General features: G+C 36.0%; 4 non-coding genes across 4 annotated transcripts; all 4 read left to right on the top strand.

The window, feature by feature from the left end:
• Window positions 1-202: 202 nt before the first annotated feature.
• On the top strand, window positions 203-276 carry Trnan-guu (transfer RNA asparagine (anticodon GUU)). Its single transcript has one exon. It is a non-coding gene; the product is annotated as a tRNA-Asn (tRNA).
• Window positions 277-5,995: 5,719 nt separating this feature from the next.
• On the top strand, window positions 5,996-6,069 carry Trnan-guu (transfer RNA asparagine (anticodon GUU)). The gene has a single exon. It is a non-coding gene; the product is annotated as a tRNA-Asn (tRNA).
• Window positions 6,070-11,806: 5,737 nt separating this feature from the next.
• On the top strand, window positions 11,807-11,880 carry Trnan-guu (transfer RNA asparagine (anticodon GUU)). Its single transcript has one exon. It is a non-coding gene; the product is annotated as a tRNA-Asn (tRNA).
• Window positions 11,881-17,614: 5,734 nt separating this feature from the next.
• Trnan-guu (transfer RNA asparagine (anticodon GUU)) lies at window positions 17,615-17,688 on the top strand. The gene has a single exon. It is a non-coding gene; the product is annotated as a tRNA-Asn (tRNA).
• The last annotated feature ends 2,697 nt before the right edge of the window (window positions 17,689-20,385 follow it).

Genomic DNA, 20,385 nt, shown 5'->3' with positions numbered 1-20,385 from the left:
TATGATTATTTTCATTGTCATCGTCATCGTCATAAACTGGTATATTAAACCAGAAGAAAGTTTCTATCACAATTCCTCATTGTCATAGACGTCAAGTACGTCATACGTATATGTCACACATGTCATTTGTCTGGCATTAGCATATTTTATAGTGATCAACACTGTTCGAAGTGAATACTAACAATTTTGACAGTAGCAAACCGTCTCTGTGGCGCAATCGGTTAGCGCGTTCGGCTGTTAACCGAAAGGTTGGTGGTTCAAGCCCACCCAGGGACGTAGTACTTTTTTAAGGGTTTGACAGTATATGGTAATAGTCATCAAAAGACACAACCATAATAATGAAATCCCATTTTAATTAAACATAGTCGACAATTTCTAATTCGCATGAAAACAAAATGCGGATGGAACTATTTAAATTACAAATCTAATCAAATCGACTTTCTATGACGTGATGAAAACTACATCAATGAAAATAAAAGAAATAAGAAAATAAATAAAAAGAAAACGATGGAACCTCCAGTTCCTCATTTTAGAAGCAATGGAAACGTCGTAATTCGTCTTAAGGCTCAATTTACTATCGGACAATGTTAGAAAGAGGCTGCTGTCACATGGTATATTACATAACTGTATTACTATTTCTATAGATCCAATATGGAGCAACTTTTTTGTGTCTTTTTATTTCTATGTACAGCACAATTATTTATTGTCGACTGCAAAAAAGTTGACCTTTACCCCCCAACCACTGTGTTGTGTTGTTGTGTAGAGTAGATTTAAATTTCAATAAAACTGTTAAAGGTGTTATATTAACATATAAATACGTTGGTTTTCAAAACTAAATGTACGAGAGAAACAATAGGTCACATGACCAAGAGTGGCATAACATGATCAGTTTTGCTGTCAGTTCATATGAAATATTCTCTAAAGTAACTTAGAGTTCATATGAAATATTCTCTAAAGTTTTACCAAGTGTGATAAAATGCTGCTAAACTAATTTATCGTGTACTCTTTTCTGTCATTCATATCACGTTTGATGACAATGATGTTTATTTGTCTAGTTTTCTATTCTTCAGTCGAATCAAAGAATTTTAGCCTCCTTGATTGAACCCAAGAAGGGGAATTAGCTCAGATGGTAGAGCGCTCGCTTTGCATGCTAGAGGTACCGGGATCGATGCCCGGATTCTCCAAAATATTTTTCATGGCAATCAGCTTGCTGGGTTGACGATTTCAGTTTACGATAACAGTTACTTCATGACATTGTCACATTTTTTACACAAACGGTTCCGTAATACTAATAGTTGAGTGCTCCGCAACCTACCTTCGTCAGGAAAGAAACACGAAACAGCATTTTCATACGCAGTCTCCCACCAAAGGCACCCGGTACCCTCGACCTCTGGCTTCACACGAAGTGTGTGTGGAGCAGCAATCAGAGTGACAATCTACACGGTCCTTTGGATGTTGATATGTTGGACAGTCACCATATTGTGCTGGGTCTGTGTTGAAGAAACACCAGCTCCGAACGTTTCAGACTAAGTTCAATTCCTTTAGCATTAAACAATCAATATTCCAAATAATGGTCAAGCCAAGTGTTATAGAAACCTGGCATTTATTTTCTTTGAGAATATAAAGTTGGAAACTCTCCGAGTGTTTTTTTACATGTCGAACACCATCCAAGAAATACATGCGATCAAAGTTTCTGTACAAACTACTACAAACTCGTCGATCCAGTTGTGTTTTTAAAGTATCTACTTTGACAACCCATCAGAGGCCCATGATAATCAGACATTGGAACAAACTCAACAGGCGTCGATGTTCATGAACTTATTCTATCCTTTTAGAGTACTGTTTTCATACAAACCTAAATGCTTCAATTTTAAAGGTCTAAAGTTTATCGGTTGAAGTCCTTTACCTATTCCAGCAATTTATTTCAGTCGACCCTGGTTCAGGATGGCAGTCATGTCTGCCCTTCTCTGGTATGTCTGTCGGACATTCATTGGGTGTTACCCTGTATGTGCTACCAATTACCAACAACAGGGTACATACCACTGTCTGACAGCTGTGATAGCTTGTCATCTTCCACGCCACACACTACCAAGAGTGACATGGGGGTTATCACGTTCACAAATATCAATACCCAGGTTTGACTCTGAGAGATATTTATAAATTCCCAACATCCCCTGCGTGTACGGTTTGCGCAGCCTAACAATATGATTCATGTACAAGTTCACAGTTACTGTAGTTCATTTTGTAATTTTATCAAATTTTGGGTAAGTTGTGAATATCTGTTAATAAAAATAGCGAAAGATGGTGAATTGTTGCCTGTAGGTCAGCTTACACTATGAATTTGACATTTTGTGTTTACAAAATTATCAATATTCTTACTACACTGCCTGTAGAAGGAGGCGCTCATTCCCGAACAAAAACAAATTGAAAACCAGATTTAAACCAAATGCCTTCCATAAGGGAAAAGTTTTGAGATTGTCGGTCTTACAGACAATTGTTGGAATACAACAGAACATATGCAATAAGTTATTTTGTCTCATTCATTGCTATTTGCCCAGTATAATAATTATTATTATTTATTTATTTGTCCTCAAGGATATGTAGTATACAACTCACAAAAGTCCAGATGACACAAATACAAATACAAATACAAATACAAATACAAATACAAATACACTAGTACACAAATACAACTTAGCAATGATTTAACAATCTGATGGCTGACGGGACAAAACTCTTGCTGTAAAGAACTTTGGAGCATTTGAGACAGCGGTACCTTCGGCCAGATGGGAGAATATCAAAATATGCATAAAGTGGATGTTTGTCATCAACAGCAATCACACGTGCCTTGCGCAATATTGCACGACCAGTAAGATCGGAGAGAGCAGGAGTAGGCAAGCCCACAATTTTAGCAGCAGTGAAAGAAATGTCCAGAAGCCTATTTCGATTGACAACAGAGAGTAGAGGGAAATAACAGTTGTTGCAATAAGTTAAAAGAGGTTCAATAATGTGGCAATAGAGCAGAAGAAGCAGTTTAGCATCTATGTTGAAAGAGCGCAACCTGCAAAGCACGTGTAAATGCTGTTGGCATTTCTTTTTTGACGGCTGTAGTATGATGTGTAAATGAGAGTTTATTGTCAAGGTTCAAACCAAGATATTTGTAAGACACCATCTGTTCAACAGACTCACCATTAATCACAATTAAAAACAAGCACTGCATTTCGATGAAAGTCAATGGTTATCTCTTTTGTTTTGGACACATTTAGCTCCACAAAATTTGTAGTACACCACTCAGAAAAATGTGTGACTGAACTTCTATATACCTTCACAGAGTCTGCATCGTTCAGGAGAGCAAGTATGGCAGCATCATCAGAAAATTTAAAATTTAAACTACTAGAATCAATGCTCTGACAATCATTTGTGTACATAATAAATAAAAACGGGCTTAAAAACGCAGCCTTGTGGTGCGCCAGTATTAGTGGTGAGCATAGTAGATTTTGATTCACCAACCTTAACACACTGGTGTCTATCACTAAGGAAATTATAAACCCAATGAATGATCACAGAGGGGATATCAAGCTTCAGTAATTTCTGTTTCATAATGTGACGCTGTATGGTTTTAAAAGCTGAGCTGAAATCTATAAATAAGACCCTAGCATAATTTCCCGCTGTATCTATGTGTTCTAGCACTATCTGGAGAAGACAGGCAATCGCATCATCTGTACCTTTCCTGCGTTGATAAGCAAACTGGTTTGAATCGAGTTTTGACTGAACATGAGGGAGAAGGTTAGAAAGAATCACTCTTTCTAGACATTTCATAATAAGAGAGGGAGGCGCTACCGGTCTATAGTGATTTAACTCTGTTGGGGATGGAATTTTAGGGATAGGCACGACGGTTGATGTTTTTCCATAGGGTGGGAATAATGCCTGTTCATAGAGTTAATATTCATGGGATGTTTACCAAAACTTAATCAGTTCTTGTCACTACCCTATGGGACACATGCAATAAATGTCATTTGAATTGGGCGAATCGTTTTTTAGAAAATAGTGATAAAGTCGCACCACTTTAGACAACATTTCCTGACCAGAAACTATTTTCTTTTAAAATCTTTTTGATGGCCTACCGAAAATATGCCAATAACTTATTGAAACTAAAAGCTACATTAGTAATATTTTCAGGACAGGTGCGCTTTGGAATCGCAAATGTATGTACCAAGTTAGAATAAATTTAAAGAGTGCATTCTTGAGATATAGCCTAATTACCGAAAACCATTAATTACAAAAATTGCTATTTAATATTCATGGGATGTTTACCAAAACCTAATCAGTTCTTGCCCTTACCCTACGGAACATGTGTACAAGATTTTGTTTGAATTGAGCCAGCCGTTTTTTAGATCTAGTGGAAAATAACCTTCGATATTACAAAACTTTTCTCTAGGTTTGAAGTGTGTAGACATTCAAACATTTCTGAATCGACAATTTTTTGAAGGTTATTACAGTCTCATTCAAAACGCTAAAAATTCACCATTTTTGTGCAGTCATGGTGAAATTGAAAGTCTAATTATTGCCATATTTAATGAGCAGGGTGACAAACCACTCATTATTACTGGCGAATTCTTGAAAAATCATACTTTTCAATTAAATCTAGTTGACGCTTTTAATTTATTAGAATAAAGTTGGATGGAACACCACATTCTTAATTAAATCCCATTTTAATTAAACATAGTCGACAATTTCTAATTGGCATGAAAACAAAATGCAGATGGAACTATTTAAATTACATATCTAATCAAATCGACTCTCTATGACGTGATGAAAACTACATCAATGAAAATAAAAGAAAAAAGAAAATAAATAAAAAGAAAACGATGGAACCTCCAGTTCCTCATTTTAGAAGCAATGGAAACATCGTAATTCGTCTTAAGGCTGAATTTACTGTCTATCGGACAATGTTAGACAGAGGCTGCTGTCACATGGTATATTACATAACTGTATTACTATTTCTATAGATCCAATATGCAGCAACTTTTTTTGTGTCTTTTTATTTCTATGTACAGCACAATTGTTTATTGTCAACTACAAAAAAGTTGACCTATACCCCCAACCACTGTGTTGTGTTGTTGTGTAGAGTAAATTTAAATTTCAATAAAACTGGTAAAGGTGATATATTAACATATAAATACGTTGGTTTTCAAAACTAAATGTACGAGTGAAACAATAGGTCACATGACCAAGAGTGGCATAACATGACAGTTTTGCTGTCAGTTCATATGAAATATTCTCTAAAGTAACAAAATACAAGTTTTACCAAGTGTGATAAAATGCTGCTAAACTAATTTATCGTGTACTCTTTTCTGTAATTCACGTTTGATGACAATGATGTTTATTTGTCTAGTCTTCTATTCTTCAGTCGAATCAAAGCATCTTAGCCTTTTCGTGATTGACCCCCAGAAGGAGAATTAGCTCAGCTGGTAGAGCGCTCGCTTCGCATGCTAGAGGTCCCGGGATCGAGGCCCTGATTCTCCAATATATATTTTGTATATTTTTTATCATGGCAAAACAATTTAATACAAATTTCCGATTTCAAATCATGACGTCACAAGATGATTTTTTCGATGATGATGATGATGATGATGATGATGATGATGATGATGATGATGATGATGAATCCACTTTTTCATCGGAGACAAAACGTGAGGAATATACTTCTGAGAAAATGAGATGAAATGAAAATAGAATGAACTTAGGACGAATCAAAGGAAAGGGTTTTTTTTAGAGGTAATTGTAGTTTAATATGATTATTTTCATTGTCATCGTCATCGTCATAAACTGGTATATTAAACCACAAGAAAGTTTCTATCACAATTCCTCATTGTCATAGACGTCAAGTACGTCATACGTATATGTCACACATGTCATTTGTCTGGCATTAGCATATTTTATAGTGATCAACACTGTTCGAAGTGAATACTAACAATTTTGACAGTAGCAAACCGTCTCTGTGGCGCAATCGGTTAGCGCGTTCGGCTGTTAACCGAAAGGTTGGTGGTTCAAGCCCACCCAGGGACGTAGTACTTTTTTAAGGGTTTGACAGTATATGGTAATAGTCATCAAAAGACACAACCATAATAATGAAATCCCATTTTAATTAAACATAGTCGACAATTTCTAATTCGCATGAAAACAAAATGCGGATGGAACTATTTAAATTACAAATCTAATCAAATCGACTTTCTATGACGTGATGAAAACTACATCAATGAAAATAAAAGAAATAAGAAAATAAATAAAAAGAAAACGATGGAACCTCCAGTTCCTCATTTTAGAAGCAATGGAAACGTCGTAATTCGTCTTAAGGCTCAATTTACTATCGGACAATGTTAGAAAGAGGCTGCTGTCACATGGTATATTACATAACTGTATTACTATTTCTATAGATCCAATATGGAGCAACTTTTTTGTGTCTTTTTATTTCTATGTACAGCACAATTATTTATTGTCGACTGCAAAAAAGTTGACCTTTACCCCCCAACCACTGTGTTGTGTTGTTGTGTAGAGTAGATTTAAATTTCAATAAAACTGTTAAAGGTGTTATATTAACATATAAATACGTTGGTTTTCAAAACTAAATGTACGAGAGAAACAATAGGTCACATGACCAAGAGTGGCATAACATGATCAGTTTTGCTGTCAGTTCATATGAAATATTCTCTAAAGTAACTTAGAGTTCATATGAAATATTCTCTAAAGTTTTACCAAGTGTGATAAAATGCTGCTAAACTAATTTATCGTGTACTCTTTTCTGTCATTCATATCACGTTTGATGACAATGATGTTTATTTGTCTAGTTTTCTATTCTTCAGTCGAATCAAAGAATTTTAGCCTCCTTGATTGAACCCAAGAAGGGGAATTAGCTCAGATGGTAGAGCGCTCGCTTTGCATGCTAGAGGTACCGGGATCGATGCCCGGATTCTCCAAAATATTTTTCATGGCAATCAGCTTGCTGGGTTGACGATTTCAGTTTACGATAACAGTTACTTCATGACATTGTCACATTTTTTACACAAACGGTTCCGTAATACTAATAGTTGAGTGCTCCGCAACCTACCTTCGTCAGGAAAGAAACACGAAACAGCATTTTCATACGCAGTCTCCCACCAAAGGCACCCGGTACCCTCGACCTCTGGCTTCACACGAAGTGTGTGTGGAGCAGCAATCAGAGTGACAATCTACACGGTCCTTTGGATGTTGATATGTTGGACAGTCACCATATTGTGCTGGGTCTGTGTTGAAGAAACACCAGCTCCGAACGTTTCAGACTAAGTTCAATTCCTTTAGCATTAAACAATCAATATTCCAAATAATGGTCAAGCCAAGTGTTATAGAAACCTGGCATTTATTTTCTTTGAGAATATAAAGTTGGAAACTCTCCGAGTGTTTTTTTACATGTCGAACACCATCCAAGAAATACATGCGATCAAAGTTTCTGTACAAACTACTACAAACTCGTCGATCCAGTTGTGTTTTTAAAGTATCTACTTTGACAACCCATCAGAGGCCCATGATAATCAGACATTGGAACAAACTCAACAGGCGTCGATGTTCATGAACTTATTCTATCCTTTTAGAGTACTGTTTTCATACAAACCTAAATGCTTCAATTTTAAAGGTCTAAAGTTTATCGGTTGAAGTCCTTTACCTATTCCAGCAATTTATTTCAGTCGACCCTGGTTCAGGATGGCAGTCATGTCTGCCCTTCTCTGGTATGTCTGTCGGACATTCATTGGGTGTTACCCTGTATGTGCTACCAATTACCAACAACAGGGTACATACCACTGTCTGACAGCTGTGATAGCTTGTCATCTTCCACGCCACACACTACCAAGAGTGACATGGGGGTTATCACGTTCACAAATATCAATACCCAGGTTTGACTCTGAGAGATATTTATAAATTCCCAACATCCCCTGCGTGTACGGTTTGCGCAGCCTAACAATATGATTCATGTACAAGTTCACATTTACTGTAGGTCATTTTGTAATTTTATCAAATTTTGGGTAAGTTGTGAATATCTGTTAATAAAAATAGCGAAAGATGGTGAATTGTTGCCTGTAGGTCAGCTTACACTATGAATTTGACATTTTGTGTTTACAAAATTATCAATATTCTTACTACACTGCCTGTAGAAGGAGGCGCTCATTCCCGAACAAAAACAAATTGAAAACCAGATTTAAACCAAATGCCTTCCATAAGGGAAAAGTTTTGAGATTGTCGGTCTTACAGACAATTGTTGGAATACAACAGAACATATGCAATAAGTTATTTTGTCTCATTCATTGCTATTTGCCCAGTATAATAATTATTATTATTTATTTATTTGTCCTCAAGGATATGTAGTATACAACTCACAAAAGTCCAGATGACACAAATACAAATACAAATACAAATACAAATACAAATACAAATACAAATACAAATACAAATACACTAGTACACAAATACAACTTAGCAATGATTTAACAATCTGATGGCTGACGGGACAAAACTCTTGCTGTAAAGAACTTTGGAGCATTTGAGACAGCGGTACCTTCGGCCAGATGGGAGAATATCAAAATATGCATAAAGTGGATGTTTGTCATCAACAGCAATCACACGTGCCTTGCGCAATATTGCACGACCAGTAAGATCGGAGAGAGCAGGAGTAGGCAAGCCCACAATTTTAGCAGCAGTGAAAGAAATGTCCAGAAGCCTATTTCGATTGACAACAGAGAGTAGAGGGAAATAACAGTTGTTGCAATAAGTTAAAAGAGGTTCAATAATGTGGCAATAGAGCAGAAGAAGCAGTTTAGCATCTATGTTGAAAGAGCGCAACCTGCAAAGCACGTGTAAATGCTGTTGGCATTTCTTTTTTGACGGCTGTAGTATGATGTGTAAATGAGAGTTTATTGTCAAGGTTCAAACCAAGATATTTGTAAGACACCATCTGTTCAACAGACTCACCATTAATCACAATTAAAAACAAGCACTGCATTTCGATGAAAGTCAATGGTTATCTCTTTTGTTTTGGACACATTTAGCTCCACAAAATTTGTAGTACACCACTCAGAAAAATGTGTGACTGAACTTCTATATACCTTCACAGAGTCTGCATCGTTCAGGAGAGCAAGTATGGCAGCATCATCAGAAAATTTAAAAAGTAAACTACTAGAATCAATGCTCTGACAATCATTTGTGTACATAATAAATAAAAACGGGCTTAAAAACGCAGCCTTGTGGTGCGCCAGTATTAGTGGTGAGCATAGTAGATTTTGATTCACCAACCTTAACACACTGGTGTCTATCACTAAGGAAATTATAAACCCAATGAATGATCACAGAGGGGATATCAAGCTTCAGTAATTTCTGTTTCATAATGTGACGCTGTATGGTTTTAAAAGCTGAGCTGAAATCTATAAATAAGACCCTAGCATAATTTCCCGCTGTATCTATGTGTTCTAGCACTATCTGGAGAAGACAGGCAATCGCATCATCTGTACCTTTCCTGCGTTGATAAGCAAACTGGTTTGAATCGAGTTTTGACTGAACATGAGGGAGAAGGTTAGAAAGAATCACTCTTTCTAGACATTTCATAATAAGAGAGGTAGGCGCTACCGGTCTATAGTGATTTAACTCTGTTGGGGATGGAATTTTAGGGATAGGCACGACGGTTGATGTTTTTCCATAGGGTGGGAATAATGCCTGTTCATAGAGTTAATATTCATGGGATGTTTACCAAAACTTAATCAGTTCTTGTCACTACCCTATGGGACACATGCAATAAATGTCATTTGAATTGGGCGAATCGTTTTTTAGAAAATAGTGATAAAGTCGCACCACTTTAGACAACATTTCCTGACCAGAAACTATTTTCTTTTAAAATCTTTTTGATGGCCTACCGAAAATATGCCAATAACTTATTGAAACTAAAAGCTACATTAGTAATATTTTCAGGACAGGTGCGCTTTGGAATCGCAAATGTATGTACCAAGTTAGAATAAATTTAAAGAGTGCATTCTTGAGATATAGCCTAATTACCGAAAACCATTAATTACAAAAATTGCTATTTAATATTCATGGGATGTTTACCAAAACCTAATCAGTTCTTGCCCTTACCCTACGGAACATGTGTACAAGATTTTGTTTGAATTGAGCCAGCCGTTTTTTAGATCTAGTGGAAAATAACCTTCGATATTACAAAACTTTTCTCTAGGTTTGAAGTGTGTAGACATTCAAACATTTCTGAATCGACAATTTTTTGAAGGTTATTACAGTCTCATTCAAAACGCTAAAAATTCACCATTTTTGTGCAGTCATGGTGAAATTGAAAGTCTAATTATTGCCATATTTAATGAGCAGGGTGACAAACCACTCATTATTACTGGCGAATTCTTGAAAAATCATACTTTTCAATTAAATCTAGTTGACGCTTTTAATTTATTAGAATAAAGTTGGATGGAACACCACATTCTTAATTAAATCCCATTTTAATTAAACATAGTCGACAATTTCTAATTGGCATGAAAACAAAATGCAGATGGAACTATTTAAATTACATATCTAATCAAATCGACTCTCTATGACGTGATGAAAACTACATCAATGAAAATAAAAGAAAAAAGAAAATAAATAAAAAGAAAACGATGGAACCTCCAGTTCCTCATTTTAGAAGCAATGGAAACGTCGTAATTCGTCTTAAGGCTGAATTTACTGTCTATCGGACAATGTTAGACAGAGGCTGCTGTCACATGGTATATTACATAACTGTATTACTATTTCTATAGATCCAATATGCAGCAACTTTTTTTGTGTCTTTTTATTTCTATGTACAGCACAATTGTTTATTGTCAACTACAAAAAAGTTGACCTATACCCCCAACCACTGTGTTGTGTTGTTGTGTAGAGTAAATTTAAATTTCAATAAAACTGGTAAAGGTGATATATTAACATATAAATACGTTGGTTTTCAAAACTAAATGTACGAGTGAAACAATAGGTCACATGACCAAGAGTGGCATAACATGACAGTTTTGCTGTCAGTTCATATGAAATATTCTCTAAAGTAACAAAATACAAGTTTTACCAAGTGTGATAAAATGCTGCTAAACTAATTTATCGTGTACTCTTTTCTGTAATTCACGTTTGATGACAATGATGTTTATTTGTCTAGTCTTCTATTCTTCAGTCGAATCAAAGCATCTTAGCCTTTTCGTGATTGACCCCCAGAAGGAGAATTAGCTCAGCTGGTAGAGCGCTCGCTTCGCATGCTAGAGGTCCCGGGATCGAGGCCCTGATTCTCCAATATATATTTTGTATATTTTTTATCATGGCAAAACAATTTAATACAAATTTCCGATTTCAAATCATGACGTCACAAGATGATTTTTTCGATGATGATGATGATGATGATGATGATGATGATGATGATGATGATGATGATGAATCCACTTTTTCATCGGAGACAAAACGTGAGGAATATACTTCTGAGAAAATGAGATGAAATGAAAATAGAATGAACTTAGGACGAATCAAAGGAAAGGGTTTTTTTTAGAGGTAATTGTAGTTTAATATGATTATTTTCATTGTCATCGTCATCGTCATAAACTGGTATATTAAACCACAAGAAAGTTTCTATCACAATTCCTCATTGTCATAGACGTCAAGTACGTCATACGTATATGTCACACATGTCATTTGTCTGGCATTAGCATATTTTATAGTGATCAACACTGTTCGAAGTGAATACTAACAATTTTGACAGTAGCAAACCGTCTCTGTGGCGCAATCGGTTAGCGCGTTCGGCTGTTAACCGAAAGGTTGGTGGTTCAAGCCCACCCAGGGACGTAGTACTTTTTTAAGGGTTTGACAGTATATGGTAATAGTCATCAAAAGACACAACCATAATAATGAAATCCCATTTTAATTAAACATAGTCGACAATTTCTAATTCGCATGAAAACAAAATGCGGATGGAACTATTTAAATTACAAATCTAATCAAATCGACTTTCTATGACGTGATGAAAACTACATCAATGAAAATAAAAGAAATAAGAAAATAAATAAAAAGAAAACGATGGAACCTCCAGTTCCTCATTTTAGAAGCAATGGAAACGTCGTAATTCGTCTTAAGGCTCAATTTACTATCGGACAATGTTAGAAAGAGGCTGCTGTCACATGGTATATTACATAACTGTATTACTATTTCTATAGATCCAATATGGAGCAACTTTTTTGTGTCTTTTTATTTCTATGTACAGCACAATTATTTATTGTCGACTGCAAAAAAGTTGACCTTTACCCCCCAACCACTGTGTTGTGTTGTTGTGTAGAGTAGATTTAAATTTCAATAAAACTGTTAAAGGTGTTATATTAACATATAAATACGTTGGTTTTCAAAACTAAATGTACGAGAGAAACAATAGGTCACATGACCAAGAGTGGCATAACATGATCAGTTTTGCTGTCAGTTCATATGAAATATTCTCTAAAGTAACTTAGAGTTCATATGAAATATTCTCTAAAGTTTTACCAAGTGTGATAAAATGCTGCTAAACTAATTTATCGTGTACTCTTTTCTGTCATTCATATCACGTTTGATGACAATGATGTTTATTTGTCTAGTTTTCTATTCTTCAGTCGAATCAAAGAATTTTAGCCTCCTTGATTGAACCCAAGAAGGGGAATTAGCTCAGATGGTAGAGCGCTCGCTTTGCATGCTAGAGGTACCGGGATCGATGCCCGGATTCTCCAAAATATTTTTCATGGCAATCAGCTTGCTGGGTTGACGATTTCAGTTTACGATAACAGTTACTTCATGACATTGTCACATTTTTTACACAAACGGTTCCGTAATACTAATAGTTGAGTGCTCCGCAACCTACCTTCGTCAGGAAAGAAACACGAAACAGCATTTTCATACGCAGTCTCCCACCAAAGGCACCCGGTACCCTCGACCTCTGGCTTCACACGAAGTGTGTGTGGAGCAGCAATCAGAGTGACAATCTACACGGTCCTTTGGATGTTGATATGTTGGACAGTCACCATATTGTGCTGGGTCTGTGTTGAAGAAACACCAGCTCCGAACGTTTCAGACTAAGTTCAATTCCTTTAGCATTAAACAATCAATATTCCAAATAATGGTCAAGCCAAGTGTTATAGAAACCTGGCATTTATTTTCTTTGAGAATATAAAGTTGGAAACTCTCCGAGTGTTTTTTTACATGTCGAACACCATCCAAGAAATACATGCGATCAAAGTTTCTGTACAAACTACTACAAACTCGTCGATCCAGTTGTGTTTTTAAAGTATCTACTTTGACAACCCATCAGAGGCCCATGATAATCAGACATTGGAACAAACTCAACAGGCGTCGATGTTCATGAACTTATTCTATCCTTTTAGAGTACTGTTTTCATACAAACCTAAATGCTTCAATTTTAAAGGTCTAAAGTTTATCGGTTGAAGTCCTTTACCTATTCCAGCAATTTATTTCAGTCGACCCTGGTTCAGGATGGCAGTCATGTCTGCCCTTCTCTGGTATGTCTGTCGGACATTCATTGGGTGTTACCCTGTATGTGCTACCAATTACCAACAACAGGGTACATACCACTGTCTGACAGCTGTGATAGCTTGTCATCTTCCACGCCACACACTACCAAGAGTGACATGGGGGTTATCACGTTCACAAATATCAATACCCAGGTTTGACTCTGAGAGATATTTATAAATTCCCAACATCCCCTGCGTGTACGGTTTGCGCAGCCTAACAATATGATTCATGTACAAGTTCACAGTTACTGTAGTTCATTTTGTAATTTTATCAAATTTTGGGTAAGTTGTGAATATCTGTTAATAAAAATAGCGAAAGATGGTGAATTGTTGCCTGTAGGTCAGCTTACACTATGAATTTGACATTTTGTGTTTACAAAATTATCAATATTCTTACTACACTGCCTGTAGAAGGAGGCGCTCATTCCCGAACAAAAACAAATTGAAAACCAGATTTAAACCAAATGCCTTCCATAAGGGAAAAGTTTTGAGATTGTCGGTCTTACAGACAATTGTTGGAATACAACAGAACATATGCAATAAGTTATTTTGTCTCATTCATTGCTATTTGCCCAGTATAATAATTATTATTATTTATTTATTTGTCCTCAAGGATATGTAGTATACAACTCACAAAAGTCCAGATGACACAAATACAAATACAAATACAAATACAAATACAAATACAAATACACTAGTACACAAATACAACTTAGCAATGATTTAACAATCTGATGGCTGACGGGACAAAACTCTTGCTGTAAAGAACTTTGGAGCATTTGAGACAGCGGTACCTTCGGCCAGATGGGAGAATATCAAAATATGCATAAAGTGGATGTTTGTCATCAACAGCAATCACACGTGCCTTGCGCAATATTGCACGACCAGTAAGATCGGAGAGAGCAGGAGTAGGCAAGCCCACAATTTTAGCAGCAGTGAAAGAAATGTCCAGAAGCCTATTTCGATTGACAACAGAGAGTAGAGGGAAATAACAGTTGTTGCAATAAGTTAAAAGAGGTTCAATAATGTGGCAATAGAGCAGAAGAAGCAGTTTAGCATCTATGTTGAAAGAGCGCAACCTGCAAAGCACGTGTAAATGCTGTTGGCATTTCTTTTTTGACGGCTGTAGTATGATGTGTAAATGAGAGTTTATTGTCAAGGTTCAAACCAAGATATTTGTAAGACACCATCTGTTCAACAGACTCACCATTAATCACAATTAAAAACAAGCACTGCATTTCGATGAAAGTCAATGGTTATCTCTTTTGTTTTGGACACATTTAGCTCCACAAAATTTGTAGTACACCACTCAGAAAAATGTGTGACTGAACTTCTATATACCTTCACAGAGTCTGCATCGTTCAGGAGAGCAAGTATGGCAGCATCATCAGAAAATTTAAAAAGTAAACTACTAGAATCAATGCTCTGACAATCATTTGTGTACATAATAAATAAAAACGGGCTTAAAAACGCAGCCTTGTGGTGCGCCAGTATTAGTGGTGAGCATAGTAGATTTTGATTCACCAACCTTAACACACTGGTGTCTATCACTAAGGAAATTATAAACCCAATGAATGATCACAGAGGGGATATCAAGCTTCAGTAATTTCTGTTTCATAATGTGACGCTGTATGGTTTTAAAAGCTGAGCTGAAATCTATAAATAAGACCCTAGCATAATTTCCCGCTGTATCTATGTGTTCTAGCACTATCTGGAGAAGACAGGCAATCGCATCATCTGTACCTTTCCTGCGTTGATAAGCAAACTGGTTTGAATCGAGTTTTGACTGAACATGAGGGAGAAGGTTAGAAAGAATCACTCTTTCTAGACATTTCATAATAAGAGAGGTAGGCGCTACCGGTCTATAGTGATTTAACTCTGTTGGGGATGGAATTTTAGGGATAGGCACGACGGTTGATGTTTTTCCATAGGGTGGGAATAATGCCTGTTCATAGAGTTAATATTCATGGGATGTTTACCAAAACTTAATCAGTTCTTGTCACTACCCTATGGGACACATGCAATAAATGTCATTTGAATTGGGCGAATCGTTTTTTAGAAAATAGTGATAAAGTCGCACCACTTTAGACAACATTTCCTGACCAGAAACTATTTTCTTTTAAAATCTTTTTGATGGCCTACCGAAAATATGCCAATAACTTATTGAAACTAAAAGCTACATTAGTAATATTTTCAGGACAGGTGCGCTTTGGAATCGCAAATGTATGTACCAAGTTAGAATAAATTTAAAGAGTGCATTCTTGAGATATAGCCTAATTACCGAAAACCATTAATTACAAAAATTGCTATTTAATATTCATGGGATGTTTACCAAAACCTAATCAGTTCTTGCCCTTACCCTACGGAACATGTGTACAAGATTTTGTTTGAATTGAGCCAGCCGTTTTTTAGATCTAGTGGAAAATAACCTTCGATATTACAAAACTTTTCTCTAGGTTTGAAGTGTGTAGACATTCAAACATTTCTGAATCGACAATTTTTTGAAGGTTATTACAGTCTCATTCAAAACGCTAAAAATTCACCATTTTTGTGCAGTCATGGTGAAATTGAAAGTCTAATTATTGCCATATTTAATGAGCAGGGTGACAAACCACTCATTATTACTGGCGAATTCTTGAAAAATCATACTTTTCAATTAAATCTAGTTGACGCTTTTAATTTATTAGAATAAAGTTGGATGGAACACCACATTCTTAATTAAATCCCATTTTAATTAAACATAGTCGACAATTTCTAATTGGCATGAAAACAAAATGCAGATGGAACTATTTAAATTACATATCTAATCAAATCGACTCTCTATGACGTGATGAAAACTACATCAATGAAAATAAAAGAAAAAAGAAAATAAATAAAAAGAAAACGATGGAACCTCCAGTTCCTCATTTTAGAAGCAATGGAAACGTCGTAATTCGTCTTAAGGCTGAATTTACTGTCTATCGGACAATGTTAGACAGAGGCTGCTGTCACATGGTATATTACATAACTGTATTACTATTTCTATAGATCCAATATGCAGCAACTTTTTTTGTGTCTTTTTATTTCTATGTACAGCACAATTGTTTATTGTCAACTACAAAAAAGTTGACCTATACCCCCAACCACTGTGTTGTGTTGTTGTGTAGAGTAAATTTAAATTTCAATAAAACTGGTAAAGGTGATATATTAACATATAAATACGTTGGTTTTCAAAACTAAATGTACGAGTGAAACAATAGGTCACATGACCAAGAGTGGCATAACATGACAGTTTTGCTGTCAGTTCATATGAAATATTCTCTAAAGTAACAAAATACAAGTTTTACCAAGTGTGATAAAATGCTGCTAAACTAATTTATCGTGTACTCTTTTCTGTAATTCACGTTTGATGACAATGATGTTTATTTGTCTAGTCTTCTATTCTTCAGTCGAATCAAAGCATCTTAGCCTTTTCGTGATTGACCCCCAGAAGGAGAATTAGCTCAGCTGGTAGAGCGCTCGCTTCGCATGCTAGAGGTCCCGGGATCGAGGCCCTGATTCTCCAATATATATTTTGTATATTTTTTATCATGGCAAAACAATTTAATACAAATTTCCGATTTCAAATCATGACGTCACAAGATGATTTTTTCGATGATGATGATGATGATGATGATGATGATGATGATGATGATGATGATGATGATGATGATGATGATGAATCCACTTTTTCATCGGAGACAAAACGTGAGGAATATACTTCTGAGAAAATGAGATGAAATGAAAATAGAATGAACTTAGGACGAATCAAAGGAAAGGGTTTTTTTTAGAGGTAATTGTAGTTTAATATGATTATTTTCATTGTCATCGTCATCGTCATAAACTGGTATATTAAACCACAAGAAAGTTTCTATCACAATTCCTCATTGTCATAGACGTCAAGTACGTCATACGTATATGTCACACATGTCATTTGTCTGGCATTAGCATATTTTATAGTGATCAACACTGTTCGAAGTGAATACTAACAATTTTGACAGTAGCAAACCGTCTCTGTGGCGCAATCGGTTAGCGCGTTCGGCTGTTAACCGAAAGGTTGGTGGTTCAAGCCCACCCAGGGACGTAGTACTTTTTTAAGGGTTTGACAGTATATGGTAATAGTCATCAAAAGACACAACCATAATAATGAAATCCCATTTTAATTAAACATAGTCGACAATTTCTAATTCGCATGAAAACAAAATGCGGATGGAACTATTTAAATTACAAATCTAATCAAATCGACTTTCTATGACGTGATGAAAACTACATCAATGAAAATAAAAGAAATAAGAAAATAAATAAAAAGAAAACGATGGAACCTCCAGTTCCTCATTTTAGAAGCAATGGAAACGTCGTAATTCGTCTTAAGGCTCAATTTACTATCGGACAATGTTAGAAAGAGGCTGCTGTCACATGGTATATTACATAACTGTATTACTATTTCTATAGATCCAATATGGAGCAACTTTTTTGTGTCTTTTTATTTCTATGTACAGCACAATTATTTATTGTCGACTGCAAAAAAGTTGACCTTTACCCCCCAACCACTGTGTTGTGTTGTTGTGTAGAGTAGATTTAAATTTCAATAAAACTGTTAAAGGTGTTATATTAACATATAAATACGTTGGTTTTCAAAACTAAATGTACGAGAGAAACAATAGGTCACATGACCAAGAGTGGCATAACATGATCAGTTTTGCTGTCAGTTCATATGAAATATTCTCTAAAGTAACTTAGAGTTCATATGAAATATTCTCTAAAGTTTTACCAAGTGTGATAAAATGCTGCTAAACTAATTTATCGTGTACTCTTTTCTGTCATTCATATCACGTTTGATGACAATGATGTTTATTTGTCTAGTTTTCTATTCTTCAGTCGAATCAAAGAATTTTAGCCTCCTTGATTGAACCCAAGAAGGGGAATTAGCTCAGATGGTAGAGCGCTCGCTTTGCATGCTAGAGGTACCGGGATCGATGCCCGGATTCTCCAAAATATTTTTCATGGCAATCAGCTTGCTGGGTTGACGATTTCAGTTTACGATAACAGTTACTTCATGACATTGTCACATTTTTTACACAAACGGTTCCGTAATACTAATAGTTGAGTGCTCCGCAACCTACCTTCGTCAGGAAAGAAACACGAAACAGCATTTTCATACGCAGTCTCCCACCAAAGGCACCCGGTACCCTCGACCTCTGGCTTCACACGAAGTGTGTGTGGAGCAGCAATCAGAGTGACAATCTACACGGTCCTTTGGATGTTGATATGTTGGACAGTCACCATATTGTGCTGGGTCTGTGTTGAAGAAACACCAGCTCCGAACGTTTCAGACTAAGTTCAATTCCTTTAGCATTAAACAATCAATATTCCAAATAATGGTCAAGCCAAGTGTTATAGAAACCTGGCATTTATTTTCTTTGAGAATATAAAGTTGGAAACTCTCCGAGTGTTTTTTTACATGTCGAACACCATCCAAGAAATACATGCGATCAAAGTTTCTGTACAAACTACTACAAACTCGTCGATCCAGTTGTGTTTTTAAAGTATCTACTTTGACAACCCATCAGAGGCCCATGATAATCAGACATTGGAACAAACTCAACAGGCGTCGATGTTCATGAACTTATTCTATCCTTTTAGAGTACTGTTTTCATACAAACCTAAATGCTTCAATTTTAAAGGTCTAAAGTTTATCGGTTGAAGTCCTTTACCTATTCCAGCAATTTATTTCAGTCGACCCTGGTTCAGGATGGCAGTCATGTCTGCCCTTCTCTGGTATGTCTGTCGGACATTCATTGGGTGTTACCCTGTATGTGCTACCAATTACCAACAACAGGGTACATACCACTGTCTGACAGCTGTGATAGCTTGTCATCTTCCACGCCACACACTACCAAGAGTGACATGGGGGTTATCACGTTCACAAATATCAATACCCAGGTTTGACTCTGAGAGATATTTATAAATTCCCAACATCCCCTGCGTGTACGGTTTGCGCAGCCTAACAATATGATTCATGTACAAGTTCACAGTTACTGTAGTTCATTTTGTAATTTTATCAAATTTTGGGTAAGTTGTGAATATCTGTTAATAAAAATAGCGAAAGATGGTGAATTGTTGCCTGTAGGTCAGCTTACACTATGAATTTGACATTTTGTGTTTACAAAATTATCAATATTCTTACTACACTGCCTGTAGAAGGAGGCGCTCATTCCCGAACAAAAACAAATTGAAAACCAGATTTAAACCAAATGCCTTCCATAAGGGAAAAGTTTTGAGATTGTCGGTCTTACAGACAATTGTTGGAATACAACAGAACATATGCAATAAGTTATTTTGTCTCATTCATTGCTATTTGCCCAGTATAATAATTATTATTATTTATTTATTTGTCCTCAAGGATATGTAGTATACAACTCACAAAAGTCCAGATGACACAAATACAAATACAAATACAAATACAAATACAAATACAAATACAAATACACTAGTACACAAATACAACTTAGCAATGATTTAACAATCTGATGGCTGACGGGACAAAACTCTTGCTGTAAAGAACTTTGGAGCATTTGAGACAGCGGTACCTTCGGCCAGATGGGAGAATATCAAAATATGCATAAAGTGGATGTTTGTCATCAACAGCAATCACACGTGCCTTGCGCAATATTGCACGACCAGTAAGATCGGAGAGAGCAGGAGTAGGCAAGCCCACAATTTTAGCAGCAGTGAAAGAAATGTCCAGAAGCCTATTTCGATTGACAACAGAGAGTAGAGG

This window comes from Glandiceps talaboti, chromosome 8, assembly GCF_964340395.1.
Source record: "Glandiceps talaboti chromosome 8, keGlaTala1.1, whole genome shotgun sequence".
Taxonomy (NCBI): Eukaryota; Metazoa; Hemichordata; class Enteropneusta; family Spengelidae; genus Glandiceps; species Glandiceps talaboti.
The sequence above is the reverse complement of the archived record's forward strand: the minus strand, read 5'-3'. Positions and strand labels throughout refer to the sequence as shown.